The sequence below is a fragment of the Triticum urartu genome, chromosome 1A (assembly GCF_056163025.1).
Source record: "Triticum urartu cultivar PI428250 chromosome 1A, HENAU_Tu73, whole genome shotgun sequence".
Lineage (NCBI taxonomy): Eukaryota > Viridiplantae > Streptophyta > Magnoliopsida > Poales > Poaceae > Triticum > Triticum urartu.
In genome coordinates, this window is record NC_141873.1 from 264118690 (window position 1) to 264130603 (window position 11914).

An 11914-nucleotide genomic window follows, 5' to 3' on the forward strand; every position below is an offset into this window, starting at 1 on the left:
TGCGCGTCGGGAATGGTTTCAAGGTCAATGTGATCGCCGTCGGCACGCTACCTCTGCATTTACCTACGGGATTAGTTTTAAACCTCAATAATTGTTATTTAGTACCAAACTTGAGCATGAACATTGTATCTAGATCTCGTTTAATGCGAGATGGCTACTCACTTAAATCTGAGAATAATGGTTGTTCTATTTATATGAGAGACATGTTTTATGGTCATGCCCCGCTGGTCAATGGTTTATTCTTATTTAATCTCGAACGTGATGTTACACATATTCGTAGTGTGAATGCCAAAAGATATAAGGTTGATAATGTCGGATTTCGGGTTCCGGCAGACCCTTGAGGTTCGAACACTGGGGTGCGCACGGAGATTTCGCCTCCTACCTACCTGCACCCCTCCGCCTCACTAAGATCTAAGCTATGGAAAGAGCAACACAAGAGACACAGGGTTTATACTGGTTCGGACCACCGTTGTGGTGTAATACCCTACTCCAGTGTGTGGTGTGGTGGATTGCCTCTTGGGCTGATGATGATGAACAATACAAGGAAGAACAGCCTCGCGAGGGTCTGTTCTTGGCTGGGGCGATGAACTGCTGGGAGGAGTCCAGTCACCCTTCTCTCTCTCTTCTCGATTGTTTATCTTGATCCTCTAACCTCTCACCGAGCTGCCTTCCCATCCTGCGGGTGGCTGGTCCTATTTATAGAGGCCCTGGTCCTCTTCCCAAATATCGAGCGGGAAGGGAGCCAACAATGGCGGGCTAATTTGAAAGGGGACAGCTAGTACCAGCTATCCTGACAAAAGTAGTCTTCGCCTGCACAAAGCTCTGGTGGTGACGCCGTCCTGGGCTCCACGATGACCTCCGTCTTGCAGTCCTCCTGGTCTTGGTCTTGTTGCACCGAAATGGCAAGCTTTTCCTGATGCCTCGGTACTCCGCGGCTGCACTTGCCCCCTTTGCACCAAAGGGGAAAGGAGGACACTGCGCGGGCTGGCACCCACCTGGCGCCCTTGGTCGTCATGGCTTGCGTCACGGGCACCTCATGAGGTACCCTGCCTTGATCTCTCCGCCTCCTCGCGAGCCAGCCTTATGTGCCTGAGGAAGCTCCGTGTCGTCCGCCCCGCGAGGCTTGGACCCTCGCGAGGGTCTTGGGTCTGTGTTGGTGAAGATGGGCTGTGCTGAGCCCCCCTTTGAGCCACGCCGCAGGCCGCAGGCAGGCAAGTCTGGGGACCCCCATTCCCAGAACACCGACAGTAGCCCCTGGGCCCAAGGCGCGCCCGGACTTGGCCGTGCAGGGAGGCGGAAGGGCAAGAGCGAAGCGCCGCGGGCCCTAACAGCCTGCGGCCTTGGGCGCCGCATGGCGGTTGATTGGACGTGGGCGCCTCCACTTCCCCATGGCGCCTCAGCAACTGCACGGACTGGACAAGTCCCTGCATGCAAAGTGGGTCATGATTACCTGCGATCATGGAGGTCGGCGGTTGGCCTTCGCCGGCCATAAGTACGGAACAACGTGCGCCCTTCCAGTCCATCCCTCCTTTCTTCTCCTTCTTCCCGGTCCTTGCTCCGTCTTGCTGCGATGGCTCCGATCCACCGATTCTCGACGGCAGAGAAGGGGAAGGCTCCCCGAGAGGAACCAGAGCCGCTCCCGCCGAAGAAACGGCTCGTCCTCCGTGGCCCGGATGAGGGGGCCCATCAGGTGGTGTCGAGGCCTTGGTGCGAGCGGGCACCGCCGGGGTTCCCGCTTCCCTTGTACGCCCACATCGAGGGCCCTGAAGGAGCTGATGCTGATCGCCACAGGCGGCGCCGCCGTCGGCACCGACGAGTCACTAAGGTGTGGGTCGTCCCCCCTGGGGTCCACACCGAGGGCTCCTCCCGAGAGTTCGTGCTCCACGTCGCCATGCCTCCTCAGTCTTGGATTCGCCTTCCTCCCTTCTTCGCCTCCATCATCCCGCAGGGAGAACTCCTGGAGCTTTGGCTGCAGCACGCCGGCTGCTGCACCCTCGCGACCGAGGCAGAGGTCGCGGTCGTTGCCCCGGGCGAGGTCTTCATGACTCAGGGCTGGAGCGAAATTGCCCGGGTTTGCAGGACAAGAGGCGCCCTCACGATCCACTTGGAGTACGACGGTGCTTCGGTGATGTTCTTCAAGGTCTTCGATGCAAGCGGGCGTCGGCTGGAGTGCTGCCCCGGGAGAGGTGGCCAGGACCCTCCTGCGGCCAGGACTGGGCCCGCCAACCGCTCCCTTGGCGGCTCCTCAGGCGGTGGACGCGTCGGAGGTTCCAGCGACTCCGGCGAGCTCTTCGCGACTCCAGAGACGAGCGACGACAGCTACGAGCCCCCGAGCGGGCGCCGCTCCTGGAGCAGGGCGGGCTCGTCAGGCCGCCACCGACTCTGATCTGGATGGGGTTGGCGCCGGTGCTTGACGGCCCACTGTTGATGATGGCGTCTTTTGCAGGGGCGCGCGTAGTTAGTGTCCCTTTAGGATCTGTTCCCTGCGAGGAATCAAAGATGCATCCCGTGGGGGCTTGTAAGGTGCATGTGATCCTGTTTTGTTAATATAACCCTTGTCGTAGAATTGTGTGACTTTCTCATCCCGTCTTAGCTCAGTCCTCCCTTTCGAACCTCACGAGGGCTTGGTGCTCTGCGCCGACAGGTCCCAGTCCCAAGGCGGCTTCAGCCGTCGCTGGTATGCCAGGTCGCGATGCCGTGGTCAAGGCCAGGAGGTGAGCGACCCGGAGTCCGGTAAGAGCCCCTGAGTCGCGATGCTCAGGAGGTCCCCTTTGGCGCTCAAGCAGCCATCGTTCGGTGAGAAAGGAGAGCGGCGTCGCTAACACGGGATTGCATTAGGTGTGGGGATGATGCCACGGTAGCTGGCGCTTCCGGGTGGTGACTTATCTAGAGAATCAGGGGCCGCTCTCTGGTGTGTCGCCGGGTCCGTGCATCGACAGGCATGAGGTTGCTTGGCGAGGTCCTCGCGTGTCCCTCCCCTCTCGCCTTTGCTCCCCTTTCTGCTCTACGTCCTCGGGTCCTGGCCCTCGAGTGAGTCTCAGCCATTGCTGGTATGCCAGGTCGCGATGTCGTGGACAAGGCCAGAGGGTGAGGGCTAGAGAGCCAGTAGGAGCCCTGAGTCGCGATGCTCAGGCACCCCCCCTTTAACGTGAAAGCGGTTCGCGCGGACGAGAGTGAAGGAGACACCGCAAGGGCCTCGCCTGACGCAGCTCCTTCAGGAGATCCTGTAGATCCATCATAGAAAAAATGAGGGGGTTGCCATGACAATTGACAGTCAGCCGTTGGTTGCTTCCGAGGGGTAATGAGGCACTGAAGGCTTGACGAGGTGGTGCCATGCGGGGCTGCCGCGGCCAGAGCTCGGCCATTCTGGTTTGTCGGTGTTGCAGGGACGGACCCATGCGCAAGCGTCGTGCCGTTTGGGAGCAGTTCCGTCAGTTGAGCGGGCAACTAGGTCAAGCACATTAGCCGCGGAGGAGTGGATTCGTTCAAATAGATGCTGGGAAGGCGGACATCATTGGGTCAGGCCCGAGTGACTTGGGGATCATGCAGCCTGAGGGGCGCCCCCAACAAGGTAAGCTAACAACACGAAATAAAAGGGATACATGCCGCAGGGACGGACCCACGCGGCCTGGGAATAATGCAGCCCTGGGGGGCGCTCCCAGCTGGAAGTGAAACTTGAAAGATGTCACCTGATGACGTTGAGGACGAAGGGGTGTTGGTGTAGCAGACTCGGTGGGTTGCGGAAGCCGATCCTCACGAGCCCCTAGGCCCAGGGGCCTCGGGAGGCTCCGGAGGCGCTGGCGGCTCCTCGCGGACCATCTCCATCTTCGCCAGGGCTGCGGAACGCCTAGCCTCTTGTGCCTCCGTGATGCCCCTCATGAGGCGCTGGTACGTGGCAGCCGCGTTCGGCAAGCCGTAAGGCATGCGAACGTAGCTGTGGGGTGGACCTCCGCAGTGCCCCACTCGCGAGGGCCAGAGGCGCTCCAGAGAGGCGACTCGGTTGAGCCCTGGTATGTCGATGCAGATGCGCAGCCCACCATCCTCGCCTAGATGGGGAGCCACTGCTGGTAGGCGGCAGCCGCCTTTCATGACTCTTGACTCCTGTAGCTCCTGAATGGCCTTGCTGACGAACTCCTGAGGGTCTAGCTCTCCTTGCCTTGCTCCTTCTTGAGGGAAACGTGCTTCGAAACTTGCCTCCATGTGGTGCCCAAGCGCCTCCCTCGTGACCCTAGCTAGGTCGGTGGCCCTCCAGGGGAGAGCCCCCGAGCCCTGCCTGAGGAGGGCGCCAAGCGTGCTTTCCTATGCGATGGAAGGAGGTTCCCCCTGGGCAGGCACGGGCCCAGAGGGGCCTGCCTCCTGAGGGGCCGGGCCGGACGATGTCTTCTTCTTCTTGGGGGCGGTCTCGGGAAGCCTCCTGCTTCCGCGATCCGGGTCTTCTAGTGACGCGGCCTGAAAGGCTCGTTCCAGGGAACACACCGCGTCCTTCTCTTCACAGGGCACCATGATGACTCCGCCACTTCCTGGCATCTTGAGGACGTTGTAGCCGTGGTGAGTTACGGCCATGAACTTGGCCAGCGCTGGGTACCCAAGGATGGCGTTGTACGGCAGGCGAATGTGAGAGACGTCGAAGTCGATGAGCTCGGTGCGGTAGTTGTCGCGTGCCCCGAAGGTGATAGGGAGGCGGACCTGCCTAATCGGGACCGTGGAGCCGTCGGTGATTCCGGAGAAAGGCTTGGTTGGCTGAAGCTGGCTGTAGGGCACTTGGAGATTGTTGAATGTTTCCATGGACTGGACGTTGAGCCCTGCCCCGCCATCGATGAGGGTCCTGGTGACCACCATGTTGCTGATGATTGGGGAACAAAGCATCGGGAGTACTCCGGCTGTAGCCGCACACTTGAGCTGATCTACTGAACTGAACGTGATGGCGCACGCCGACCACCTGAGAGGGCGCGTGGCTTTGAGCCTGGGGAGGGCTGCATTCACTTCGCGGGCGAACTGCTTGAAGATGCATTGAGAGGCTGGGGCTTGAGCCCCGCCCAGGATGCAGGCGATCGCACGCGGCTCCTGGAAGCCCCCAGCCCCCTCGTCCTGGCGGCGGTCCTCGTTTCTCCTTGGCTGCGGCGGCAGCGGAGGGAGGCCTACGTTGCCTTGCGGGCGATCCTCGCGAGGCTGATCCCTCCAGTCTCCCTCGCGAGGCGGGTCTTGCCAGGGATCCTCGCGAGGTTGATCGCGCCACCCTTGGCGCGGGCCACGGTCTTCCCAGCGTCCTGCGTTCCTTCCTCCTCCTCGACCGTAGCCCCGGTCACCACGGTCAGGGCTACGGCCGATCCTTCCTTCTCGCACGGCTCGGAGCTCTTGACATTCGTTGGTGTTGTGGGTGTGGAGGTCGTGGTACACACAGTACCGACTGCCCTTGGAAGGTTCGGGCTGATCTCTGCCCCGCTTGGTGTCTGGTTCTGCCGCGAGCACGGCAGCCCCCTTGCACTTCACATCCTTGGCCTTGGGCTTCTTCTCTTCTGGGTCTACGGCAGGCAGCTCGAGGAGGGAGAGACGCCCTTCCTCAGCCCTGGCGCACTTGGTTGCCAAGTTGAACAGCTCCAAGGAAGTGCACAGGTCTTCATGCATCACCAGCTCCTCCTTCATCTTGACATCGCGCACGCCGTCGGAGAAGGCTGAGATGATGGCCTCCTCAGTCACCTTGGGAATCTTGAGGCGCGCATTGTTGAAGCGCTGGATGTACTTCTGCAGGGTCTCTCCGGGTTGTTGCTTGATGCGGCGCATGTCGCTCACGGCGGGTGGCCGGTCGCGAGTACCTTGGAAGTTGGCGATGAAGCGGGTGCGCATCTCGTCCCAGGAGGAGATCGTGCCTGGAGCCAGGTTCAGGAGCCAGGTGCGGGCCCCGTCCTTGAGCGCCATCGGGAACCAGTTCGACATGACCTTCTCCTCTCCGTTGGCAGCTTCGATGCCCAGCTCGTAGAGCTGGAGGAACTCCGCGGGGTCAGCCGTGCCGTCGTAACGAGGAGGCAGGTCTGGCTTGAACTTGCCGGGCCACGCGACGCTGAGCTCGATGGTAAAGGCGTTGCAGCCTGCTGTGGCCACGGGAGGCCTTGGGTGACGGAGAGCTTGGTCTTGCACGTCCCCACGCGCTGCAGCTGGGAGCAGTGCGGGGTCTTGACGCGCGGGAGCAGGAGCATGGTCGCGACATGCTGGAGCAGGGAGCGCCCGGGCAGCTTCTTGCGGGCGAGGGACTTCTTGGCAGCTCTGCTCTTGCCGCGCTGGCACCTGACGGAGCGGGTTCCGCCCAGGGGCCATGCGCCTTGGAGCCATGACGCCTTCCTGAGGTGGAGGAGGCCGGGGCGCCACCGGAGCTTCGTCGCCCGCGTGGGGCGGGGTGCGGTGCAGCGGAACGAACGGCGCAAGAGAGCCCCCTGCGGCGCGGACGAGCTCGGCGACGCGGTCGAGCCATTCTTCGTAGACGTCATCGACGGGACGGTAGCGCAGGAGCTCGTTTGCCGCGATGAGCGCAACTCGAGCCTCCATGGGCGCGCGGAGCGCGCGGGACAAAGAACCAGCTGGGGTGAGCGAGGGAGTTGTGGTGCGGCCGTCTTGCCGCACGGACGGATGCTGAGACGATGCTTGCTGCTCGTCCCCCGCCAGGCCGGTGGCAGCATTGACGGCAGGTGACGGGGAACGGCGAGGACGCCCGCCGACAGGGGCCGTCTGGGCGACGCGGGAAGCGAGGGCGGCCCGGCGCTCGGTGCGGGCCCGACGAGCGTCAGACATGGGCGCGATGGTTGGAGGAGAACGGGGTGGTGGAAGACGAATTCCGGTGCACCCCTACCTGGCGCGCCAAATATTGGATTTCGGGTTCCGGCAGACCCTTGAGGTTCGAACACTAGGGTGCGCGCGGAGATTTCGCCTCCTACCTACCTGCACCCCTCCGCCTCGCTAAGATCTAAGCTATGGAAAGAGCAACACAAGAGACACAGGGTTTATACTGGTTCGGGCCACCGTTGTAGTGTAATACCCTACTCCAGTGTGTGGTGTGGTGGATTGCCTCTTGGGCTGATGATGATGAACAATACAAGGAAGAACAGCCTCACGAGGGTCTGTTCTTGGCTGAGGCGATGAACTGCTGGGAGGAGTCCAGTCGCCCTTCTCTCTCTCTCTCTCTCTCTTCTCGATTGTTTATCTCGATCCTCTAACCTCTCACCGAGCTGCCTTCCCATCCTGCGGGTGGCTGGTCCTATTTATAGAGGCCCTGGTCCTCTTCCCAAATATCGAGCAGGAAGGGAGCCAACAATGGCGGGCTAATTTGAAAGGGGACAGCTAGTACCAGCTATCCTGAAAAAAGTAGTCTTCGCCTGCACAAAGCTCTGGTGGTGACGCCGTCCTGGGCTCCACGATGACCTCCATCTTGCAGTCCTCCTGGTCTTGGTCTTGTTGCACCGAAATGGCAACCTTTGCCTGATGCCTCGGTACTTCGCGGCTGCGCTTGCCCCCTTTGCACCAAAGGGGAAAGGAGGACACTGCGCGGGCTGGCACCCGCCTGGCGCCCTTGGTCGTCATGGCTTGCGTCACGGGCACCTCGTGAGGTACCCCGCCTTGATCTCCCTGCCTCCTCGCGAGCCAGCCTGATGAGGCCGTGCCTGAGGAAGCTCCGCGTCATCCGCCCCGCGAGGCTTGGCCCCTCGCGAGGGTCTTGGGTCTGTGTTGGTGAAGATGGGTCGTGCTGGGCCCCCCTTTGAGCCACGCCGCAGGCCGCAGGCAGGCAAGTCTGGGGACCCCCGTTCCCAGAACACCGACAGATAATGATAGTCCCACATACTTGTGGCACCGCTGCCTTGGTCACATTGGTGTCAAACGCATAAAGAAACTCCATGCAGATGGACTTTTGGAGTCTCTTGATTATGAATCATTTGACACGTGCGAACCATGCCTCATGGGCAAAATGACCAAGACTCCGTTCTCCGGAACAATGGAGCGAGCAACCAACTTATTGGAAATCATACATACTGATGTGTGCGGTCCAATGAGTGTTGAGGCTCGCGGTGGCTATCATTATGTCCTCACCCTCACTGATGACTTAAGTAGATATGGGTATATCTACTTAATGAAACACAAGTCTGAGACCTTTGAAAAGTTCAAGGAATTTCAGAGTGAGGTTGAGAATCAACGTGACAGGAAAATCAAGTTCTTACGATCAGATCGTGGGGGAGAATATTTGAGTCATGAATTTGGCACGCACTTAAGGAAATGTGGAATAGTTTCACAACTCACGCCGCCTGGAACACCACAGCGTAATGGTGTGTCTGAACGTTGTAATCGCACTCTATTGGATATGGTACGATCTATGATGTCTCTTACCGATCTACCGCTATCATTTTGGGGGTATGCTATAGAGACTGCCGCATTCACTTTAAATAGGGCTCCATCGAAATCCGTTGAGACGACACCATATGAATTGTGGTTTGGCAAGAAACCTAAGCTGTCGTTTCTGAAAGTTTGGGGATGCGATGCTTATGTCAAGAAACTTCAACCTGAAAAGCTCGAACCCAAATCGGAAAAATGCGTCTTCATAGGATACCCTAAAGAAACTATTGGGTATACCTTCTATCTTAGATCCGAAGGCAAGACCTTTGTTGCCAAGAATGGATCCTTTCTAGAGAAAGAGTTTCTCTCGAAAGAAGTAAGTGGGAGGAAAGTAGAACTTGATGAAGTATTGCCTCTTGAACTGGAGAGTGGCGCAGCTCAAGAAATTGTTCCTGAGGTGCCTGCACCGACTAGGGAGGAAGTTAATGATGATGATCATGAAACTTCAGATCAAGTTGCTACTGAACTTCGAAGTTCCACAAGGACACGTTCCGCACCAGAGTGGTACAGCAACCCTGTCCTGGAAATCATGTTGTTAGACAATGGTGAACCTTCGAACTATGAAGAAGCAATGGCGGGCCCAGATTCCGACAAATGGCTGGAAGCCATGAAATCCGAGATAGGATCCATGTATGAAAACGAAGTATGGACTTTGACTGACTTGCCCGTTGATCGGCGAGCCATAGAAAATAAATGGATCTTTAAGAAGAAGACAGACGCGGATGGTAATGTGACCATCTATAAGGCTCGGCTTGTCGCTAATGGTTATCGACAAGTTCAAGGGGTTGACTACGATGAGACTTTCTCACCCGTAGCGAAGCTGAAGTCCGTCCAAATCATGTTAGCAATTGCCGCATTCTATGATTATGAGATATGGCAAATGGACGTCCAAACGGCATTCCTTAATGGTTTCCTTAAGGAAGAATTGTATATGATGCAGCCGGAAGGTTTTGTCCATCCTAAGGATGCTAACAAGGTGTGCAAGCTCCAACGCTCAATCTATGGGCCGGTGCAAGCATCTCGGAGTTGGAACATTCGATTTGATGAGATGATCAAAGCGTTTGGGTTTACACAGACTTATGGAGAAGCATGTGTTTACAAGAAAGTGAGTGGGAGCTCTGTAGCATTTCTCATATTATATGTGGATGACATAGTATTGATGGGAAATGATATAGAATTCTTGGAAAGCATAAAGGCCTACTTGAACAAGTGTTTTTCAATGAAGGACCTTGGAGAAGCTGCTTATATATTAGGCATCAAGATCTATAGAGATAGATTGAGACGCCTCATTAGTCTTTCACAGAGTACGTATCTTGACAAGATATTGAAGAAGTTTAATATGGATCAGTCCAAGAAGGGGTTCTTGCCTGTATTGCAAGGTATGAGATTGAGCACGGCTCAATGCCCGACCACGGCAGAAGATAGAGAAAAGATGAGTGTCGTCCCCTATGCCTCGGCCATAGGGTCTATCATGTATGCCATGCTGAGTACCAGACCTGATGTAAACCTTGCCGTAAGTTTGGTAGGAAGGTACCAAAGTAATCCCGGCATGGAACACTAGACAGCGGTCAAGAATATCCTGAAATACCTGAAAAGGACAAAGGATATGTTTCTCGTCTATGGAGGTGACGAAGAGCTCGTCGTAAAGGGTTACGTCGATGCTAGCTTCGACATAGATCTGGATGACTCTAAGTCACAAACTGGATACGTGTATATTTTGAATGGTGGGGCAGTCAGCTGGTGCAGTTGCAAGCAAAGCGTCGTGGCGGGATCTACATGTGAAGCGGAGTACATGGCAGCCTCGGGGCAGCACAAGAAGCAATATGGGTGAAGGATTTCATTACCGACCTAGGAGTTATTCCCAATGCGTCGGGCCCGATGACTCTCTTTTGTGACAACACTGGAGCTATTGCCCTTGCCAAGGAGCCCAGGTTTCACAGGAAGACCAGGCATATCAAGCGTCGCTTCAACTCCATTCGTGAAAATGTTCAAAATGGAGACATAGATATTTGTAAAGTGCATACGGACCTGAATGTCGTAGATCTGTTGACTAAACCTCTTCCTCGAGCAAAACATGATCAACACCAGAACTCTATGGGTGTTCGATTCATCACAATGTAACTAGATTATTGACTCTAGTGCAAGTGGGAGACTGTTGGAAATATCCCTAGAGGCAATAATAAAATGGTTATTATTATATTTCGTTGTTCATGATAATTGTCTATTGTTCATGCTATAATTGTGTTATCCGGAAATCGTAATACATGTGTGAATACATAGACCACAACATGCCCTAGTGAGCCTCTAGTTGACTAGCTCGTTGATCAACAGATAGTCATGGTTTCCTGACTATGGACATTAGATGTCATTGATAACGGGATCACATCATTAGGAGAATGATGTGATGGACAAGACCCAATCTTAAGCATAGCACAAGATCGTGTAGTTCGTTTGCTAGAGCTTTACTAATGTCAAGTATCCTTTCCTTAGACCATGAGATTGTGCAACTCCCGGATACTGTAGGAATACTTTGGGTGTGCCAAACGTCACAACGTAACTGGGTGACTATAAAGGTGCACTACGGGTATCTCCGAAAGTGTCTGTTGGGTTGGCACGAATCGAAACTGGGATTTGTCACTCCGTATGACGGAGAGGTATCTCTGGGCCCACTCGGTAAGACATCATCGTAATGAGCTCAATGTGACTAAGGGTTGGTCACGGGATGATGTGTTACGGAACGAGTAAAGTGACTTGTCGGTAACGAGATTGAACGAGGTATTGGGATACCGATGATCGAATCTCAGGCAAGTAACGTACCGATTGACAAAGGGAATTGAATACGGGATTGATTGAATCCTTGACATCGTGGTTCATCCGATGAGATCATCCTGGAACATGTGGGAGCCAACATGGGTATCCAGATCCCGCTGTTGGTTATTGGCCAGATAGTTGTCTCGGTCATGTCTGCATGGTTCCCGAACCCGTAGGGTCTACACACTTAAGGTTCGGTGACGCTAGGATTGTAGAGATATTAGTATGCGGTAACCCGAAAGTTGTTCGGAGTCCCGGATGAGATTCCGGACGTCACGAGGAGTTCCGGAATGGTCCGGAGGTAAAGATTTGTATATAGGAAGTCCAGTTTCGGCCACCGGGAAAGTTTCGGGGGGTCATCGGTATTGTACCGAGACCACCGGAAGGGTCCCGGGAGGTCCACCGGGTGGGGCCACCTCTCCCAGAGGGCCCCACGGGCTGAAGTGGGAAGGGAACCAGCCCCTGGTGGGCTGGTGCGTGATAACCCACAAGTATAGGGGATCGCAATAGTTTTCGATAAGTAAGAGTGTCGAACCCAGCGAGGAGCTAAAGGTAGAACAAATATTCCCTCAAGTTCTATCGACCACCGATACAACTCTACGCACGCTTGACGTTCACTTTACCTAGAACAAGTATGAAACTAGAAGTACTTTGTAGGTGTTGTTGGATAGGTTTGCAAGATAATAAAGAGTACGTAAATAAAAAGTAGGGGCTGTTTAGATAAAGAAAC